Consider the following 7,432-nt stretch of genomic DNA (forward strand, 5'->3'; position numbering starts at 1 on the left):
AGAAAGGCATGTTTGTTCCATTAAAGTCAGCATGGCTTTATCCAAGACAAGTCTTGCCTCACAAATCTGCTTCACTTTTTTGAAGGGGTTAATAAACATGTAGATAAAGGTGAACCGGTAGATGTAGTGTATTTGGATTTTCAGAAGGCAATTGACAAAGTTCCTCATGAGAGGATTCTAGGAAAAGTAAAAAGTCATGGGATAGGTGCAATGCCCTTTTGTGGATTACAAACTGGTTAAAAGACAGGAAACAGTAGGATTAAATGGATAATTTTCTCAGTGGAGGGGGGTGGCAGTAGAGTGCCTCAGGGATATGTACTGGGACCTGTGCTTTTCAATCTACCATATAAATGGGCTTGGACCGACATGCCACAAATGCGCAGTAGAGAGCAGCTCTACTGCGCATTCGCAAGAGCACTTCGGTCAGAGGGCAGCAACATGGTGCTGGGAAGTAATGAAGCGGCCAGAAGGAATAAAGCATTGGGGAGGAGCAACGGCGGCGGAGAAGGTCACTGGGGGGGGGGGTCTGTGTCTCTCGCGCGGGGAGAAGCTGCGGCACAGACATAGAAATGGGAGGTCTCCAGGGGTCTCTCTCGCACGTGCGCGCCTCATCACTGAGCGTCAGGCGGGCCAGCAACGAGCCCGGTGGAGAGGCACGCGCAAGAGAGAGACCCCTGGAGACCTCCCATGGAGCAGCGGCAGTATCTAAGCGTCAGGCGCGCGTTCTGGATAAGAGGAGGGCTGAGGGAGAGGGAAGGGGTTGAGGGGGAGGTGGGAGGGGAAGGAAGAGGATGTAAGTGGGGAGGGTAAAGTTGTAGAGTACAGAAAAAGGGAGTGGAGGAGGGCTGAGGGAGAGGGACGGGGTTGAGGAGGTGGGAGGGGAAGGAAAGGGAAAATGAGAAGGGATGGAAGGAAGAGGATGTAAGTGGGAAGGGTAAAGTGGAGTAGAGAAAAAGAGGGAGTGGAGGAGAGCTGAGGGAGAGGGGAGAAGGGGAAGGAAAAGGGAAGAGGATATGACTGAACAAGTGGGAAGGGTAAGAAGTTCTGGAGAAGAGAAAAAAGAGTGGAGGAGGGCTGGGAGAGGGAAAGGGGTTGTAGATGAGGTGAGAGGGGAAGGAAAGGAAAGATGAGAGGGGATGGAAGGAAAAGGGAAGTTGTGGAGAACAGAGTGGCTCTAACTGTGCCGGTCTGACCGATGGAATCTTGCCCGTTTTAACGGGCTTAACGGCTAGTATATTTATAAATGATCTGGAAAGGAATATGACGAATGAGGTAATCAAATTTGCAGATACAAAATTTTTCAGAGTAGTTAAATCACAAGTGGATTGTGATAAATTGCAGGAGGACCTTATGAGACTGGAAAGTTGGGCATCCAAATGGCAGATGAATTTAATGTTGATAACTGCAAAGTGATGCATGTAGGGAAAAATAACCCATGCTATATTTACTCAATGTTAGGTTCCATATTAGGAGCTACAACCCAAGGAAGAGATCTAGGCGTCATAGTGGATAATACATTGAAATCGTCAGCTCAGTGTGCTGCGGCAGTCAAAAAAGCAAACAGAATGTTAGGAATTATCAGGAAGGGAATGGTGAATAAAACGGAAAATATCATAATGCCCTCTGTATTGCTCCATGGTGAGACCACACCTTGAATACTGTGTACAATTCTGGTTGCCACATCTCAAAAAAGATATAGTTGGATGGAGAAGGTACAGAGAAGGGCTACCAAAATGATAAAGGGAATGGAACAGCTCCCCTATGAGGAAAGACTAAAGAGGTTAGGGCTGTTCAGCTTGGAGAAGAGACGATTGAGGGGGGATATCATAGGGGTGTTTAAAATCATGAGAGGTCTAAAATGGGTAAATGTGAATCGGTTACTTGCTCTTTTGGATAATAGAAGGACTAGGGGGCACTCCATGAAATTAGCATGTGGCACATTTAAAACTAATCGAAGAAAGTTCTTTTTCACTCAACACAGAAGTAAACTCTGGAATTTGTTGCCAGGTGATGTGGTTAGTGCAGTTAGTGTAGCTGGGTTTAAAAAAGGTTTGGATAAGTTCTTGGAGAAGTCTATTACCTACTATTAATCAAGTTAACTTAGCTAGTAATAGCCACTGCTATTACTAGCGTCAGTAGCATGGGATAGACTTAGTTTTTGGGTATTTGCCAGGTACTTATAGCTTGGATTGGCCACTGTTGGAAACAGGATGCTGGACTTGATGGACCCTTGGTCTGACCTAGTATGGCATGTTCTTATGTTCAAATGAGCCATTGCGTTAAAAAGAAGGTGCTAGAGGAAGTTGTGTGTACCTAGCACCTCCTCGGCATTGGGTGTTCAGGAGAAGTACTGTACATGGGTTAGGAAAGCGGACACTCAATTTTACAAGCGACCATTTTCCTAACTTGTGCACAACCATGGGTTAGGAAAATGAATGCTCGTTAGTTGAGCACCCGTTTTCCTAACCTGACTGCCAACAAGACTTTTTTTTAAATTCTTTTTTTGTTACTCCTTTTTTTTCATTTCCTCATACTTAATATGCGTATCGGGCGCACATATATTTTTTACATAAGGGAAGAATAGCTAATAGCCTCATCAACATGGCATTTACACGTGATGAGTGCTATTAGCTACACACTGGTTTGGATGTGTGTTTTAGATGTGCTAACCCCCTTATTGCATAAGGGATTATGGATGCGCATCCAAAATGCACATCCATCCATGGGTTAACCTGTGCATAAGCCTGAGCGCAGGGTATTGCATTGGCCTGATAGTGAACCAATTCTTTGGTCCAGAGTTCAGAGTGTATCTTGTATTACATGTTTCCTTGAAACAAAATTTTGGTTTTATTATTTTATGTCAATGGTTAAAACATACAAAGATGTTACATGCAACACTTAGTATTCTGGTATTGTTTAAAGCAATGGTATTCAGTCCCAGTCCTCGAGGACTGCACACTGGTCTATCTCATGCATATTCATTAAGGATATTCTGAAAACCTGTCCTGTGTCTCCTAGTTCCAGTGGGGGATGGGGAGAGAAAAAGTATGGAAAGGATGAAAAGGATGAAAAGGATCAGAGGAAGGGGAAGAATGAGAGGAAAGAGCTCAGGAAGAAGGGATAGGTGGACATGGAGAGAAGCCTAGGAAGGGAAGGGGGCAGATGGGGAAACTGTTTTGAAGAGAGAGGTGGATTGGAAGAGAAAAGGTTGTGGGGGGAGGTGGAAAGGAAGGCTGACTAGCAAGAAAGAAATCTGCAGGTGGAGGAAGAAGTAGACAAGGAGAGGAGAGATTATAGAGACAGGGGTGAACAGAATGAAAGAAAGATATGGAGAGGCAGCAGGAGGGAGAGATGGAGGTTGAAGAGGAAAAGAGAAGGTTATAGAGAAACAGGTGGATGGAGAGGGAAAGACCTGTGGAGTGAGAAGTGAACGGGATGAGAGAATTCTACAGAGGGTGTGGCAATGAGCATGATGCAGAGACTGAATGAGAATGTTGGGAAAATAATGTGAGGAAAAGTTTGGGGAGGGATGATAGAGAAAAGAATTGTGGGGCAGAGAAATATAGAAGAGGGTTTGTATTGTGAAGGATAGAGAAAGGGATGGCAGGAAATAGCCAAGCAAGGGCAATGACAGATATATGAAGAGAGGATATACATAAAGAAAAGCTCCCAAGGGAATGATCAAATTTTCAACATGAAAAAGGACCCTTTAATATACAGTATATCATTGTATATGCATTTTAGAACTTGTGCAACTTCTTATGCTTTGTATTTTTGTGCTGGGTTGGTTGACTTATTGTTTATGTAATTTTTTTGTATGCCACATATACTAGCTAAGTCACTAAAGATCACACTATAAAAAAATTATCATGGAGGCTCTACATTTTTTTTATCATTGCCTCAAGTATAAAACTTAGGCCTAGATTCATCAAACTCTATAAATAAAGCAGATATATGGCATGTTTAGGAAATTTCAGATGTACCGCATCACGTAGATATGTTACACAATGCATGATACATTAGCGGTTGCGTGTCATTTTACACATCACGCATTATTTTCTTTCTTTATAAAGCAAAAGGAGAGAAAGGAGATAAGTTTTTTCGTATGAGTTTAGAGGAGATCTATAGTGAAATCTGAGTGAGTTGTCTTGTCTTCTGTTGTCATGTTTCCCTTTACCTTGGTAGCTTGTTTGTTTTTTGTGTGTGAACGTTTTTGTTAGTTTTTCAAGTTTGTCTTATCTGTTTGTGTGCTGCTGGAGGAGTGGCGGTGGTGCTGGAGTGGCGATGGATGTGAGAAGTGGTGGTGGAGGAATGGTCGTGGGTGAGCTGGAGAGGTTGCAGCATGAAAGACACATGGAGAGAGAGGAGGAAAAAGGGCATGAGTGGTAGGAGTAGGGATAGGAGTAGAGATAGGGAGGATGGAAGGGATGGGGAGAAGAAAGGGGGAGGGGATAGGCAGGTGAGTATGACAGGAGGATGACGACTGTCTAGGGATAGACAGAGAGGGCAGGGGCAGGGATTTAGCAGAGCAAGTGCAGGAGGGAGTGAGGGAGGAGAACAGGGATTGAGAGCAAGAGCGAGGATAGTGACACCTCTCCGGAAGTGGAAGTGACACCTCATTCATTTTTCAGCCAGGCAGCAGAACGGACTCATCGTCAGGCCTTAAAGTTCAGCATGGAGGACAATGACATGACAATCGCCAGGGTCCTCAAGAACTACAGTCTGTTCTTTGAGAACTGTGCGGTGAAGATATCCAGGGCAGTCAAGGGACAGATATGGCACACTATTGCCCAGGCCATATCCCAGCACAGTGGAATACGAAGGACTGCAGAGCAAGTGGCTCACTGCTACCAGGACATAAAGGCCTAACTGAAGAACAAGGTGGCTAACCAGAATAAATATCTGCGCCAGACTAGAAGAGAAGCCTTTGCTCCATCGTGATGACTCCCATGGAGGATAGCATCATTCATCAGCTGGGATTGAACGTGTTGAAGGGGATGAACAAAGGCCTGGACACCAACCCCAGCCAGGGCTGGTAAGTTCACCTCATCTGTATATGAGAAGTGTGCTACAGATGTCCACAGATTTTGGCATAATATGCTCACATTGATTCCAGCAAAGTGTGCATCTTATACCAAACAGTACATGTACTTCTTAGCATTCATACTTAAGTGTTGTTCTTTGTTTCCACAGCTCTCAACTAGGAAATTGCCGGTCCCAGCTGTGAAGCACCAGGAAGCAGCAGCTCAGCCCCAGGGACCAGCAGCTCAGCTCCACTGATGCCAGCTACTTTCCAAATGGATGAACATAGTGGAGTGAGGAAGAGTATGAAGACCAACAGCTCCAGAAACTGGCACATAAGAACATAAGAAATTGCCATACTGGGTCAGACCAAGGGTCCATCAAGCCCAGCATCCTGTTTCCAACAGTGGCCAATCCAGGCTACAAGTACCTGGCAAGAACCCAAAAACTAAGTATATCCCATGATACTGATGCTAGTAATAGGATCAACTTGATTAATAGGTAATGGACTTCTCCTCCAAGAACTTATCCAAACTTTTCTTAAACCCAGCTACACCATTCAACATGAGCCTAAATATCTCCAGCTTCATGGAGGAGTCATCTCTGCCATGGCTGCAAGCTTAGCCATCCCCACCTGTCTCCAGCATTCCATGTCACCAGCAGGAGACCATAGACTCCCAGCCTGATCAGCCTATCAGCCCTGACTTGCCAGTTTTGGTTTCACAGACAGTGCCTCCACCTGCAGCACCAGCATCATGTCCATGAAACTATTGACAACATCAAGGGGAAGCATGACCTCCAACTGCACAATATACGGGCAGAGTTGACGTGGTTGAGGAGGGTGTACATCAGGAACACCAATGCTGTGCAGGCGCACTCAGCTGTCTTACGAGAGCCTCACCACTATTTCCACCACAATCAACAACCTGACATCTGCCATCACGCGACTAATTCAAAGACTGCCTGAGCCTCCACATGTGCCATTCCCATCCTCCCATGAGTCAACTCCATGAGGCATTACCTAGCTATCAGGACAGCCCAGGGGTGGGCCCTCCAAAACAATTCCACCCCCAACCAGCCAAAAGCTCAGGCGAGGAAAAGGGCCATGAGGTGCGCCCCCAATTACTAAATGGTTTCAAGGGTAACCAATTTAACTCAAAGTTGAGTTGTCCAAACAAGCCAGGCTGAGACTCACTCCAGAGTTCCTTTGACATCCAGATGGAAGAAGACTCCTGGGCCCATCCTGACTATAGTGTTCTTGTACTGTCTAGATGTAAGAAGACTGTTGGGCCCATCCTGACTACAGAGTTCTTGTGCTGACTTGCTGATGGGGATGGTAACTATCTGCCTGTGTCACCCTGCTGCTCTGCCTGTAGTACTACCTCCTTGATGTGATCTCCAGTCATGGTCCTGCTGCTGTCTCTTCACATGTTTCATCTCCTGGTCCTGCTGCTGGTGTCTCATCTCATCCTGCTGCTACCTCTATGCTGCACTCTTATCTCCAGGTGCTGCTGGCTCATCTCCTGGGGCTGCCTCCTCCATGCTGCGCTCTCCAGTCCTGGTCCTGCTACCTTCAAGCTGCGCTCTCCAGTCCTGGTCCTTCTGACTGCTACTTGAACTTTGCTGTCTTGGCCCTGAGTGCACTATTTCAACATGGACTGACTGGGCCTTCTCTTGCCATCACATAGATGTGCTGATATCAGCTCTAACATTACAGCTGTACTGTGGCTATTGGGTTGCCACTTCCACTTTCTATATTCTTTGCTATAATCATGATTTTTCTAAAGGATAAGATCCTAATACAAATGGAAACATGACATATAGTGTAAGTATGTATATACAGGTCTACACTAAATGTGCAGGTCATTTCAGTTACAATGTCATGTGCTATTTGATCTCTTGTGATTACCAAAGATGTTGACTTTCTTTGATGCTGTTGACTACAATTGTTTAATAAAGTGGTCACATGATTTGAAACTTCATTCTCTAGTTGTATCTTTTCCTTGTGTGGTTTTTGTCTTAAGGGATCATTAGGTAAAAGGTTTGGGTCCAACATGACCTTGCATGCTAGGGTGCCATTGTCCATTCTAACTAGGTACACTTCTCACATACAAGACCATATGGCCTAAGTCATGAAACTGAAAACTCAGTGTATGCTCCCAAGGAAGACAGCAAGAGCTAAACAGGAAACTCATTAATGTGGAGCTTCCCAAGTTGATCCTGTAGCCTTCTCCAGACCACATACTCTTAGTTAAATCTTGGGTACATGAGCATGTATGTGAGATGGCCACTATATAGCTAGTGTTCACCTTAGTATGCTGTCTGATAGAATAGCTGTAGAAATGCTTGGCTAGAGATGCTGTTGCTATGTCTTCACTCTGTTAACCAATAGGTCATATAGCTATTTGAA

General features: G+C 45.0%; 1 long non-coding RNA gene across 1 annotated transcript; it reads left to right on the forward strand.

The window, feature by feature from the left end:
* Positions 1-4,500: 4,500 nt before the first annotated feature.
* Positions 4,501-7,004, forward strand: LOC115087195. Its single transcript, XR_003855457.1, has 2 exons — positions 4,501-5,035; positions 5,194-7,004. It is a non-coding gene; the product is annotated as an uncharacterized LOC115087195 (long non-coding RNA).
* The last annotated feature ends 428 nt before the right edge of the window (positions 7,005-7,432 follow it).

This window comes from Rhinatrema bivittatum, chromosome 3 (assembly GCF_901001135.1).
Source record: "Rhinatrema bivittatum chromosome 3, aRhiBiv1.1, whole genome shotgun sequence".
NCBI lineage: Eukaryota > Metazoa > Chordata > Amphibia > Gymnophiona > Rhinatrematidae > Rhinatrema > Rhinatrema bivittatum.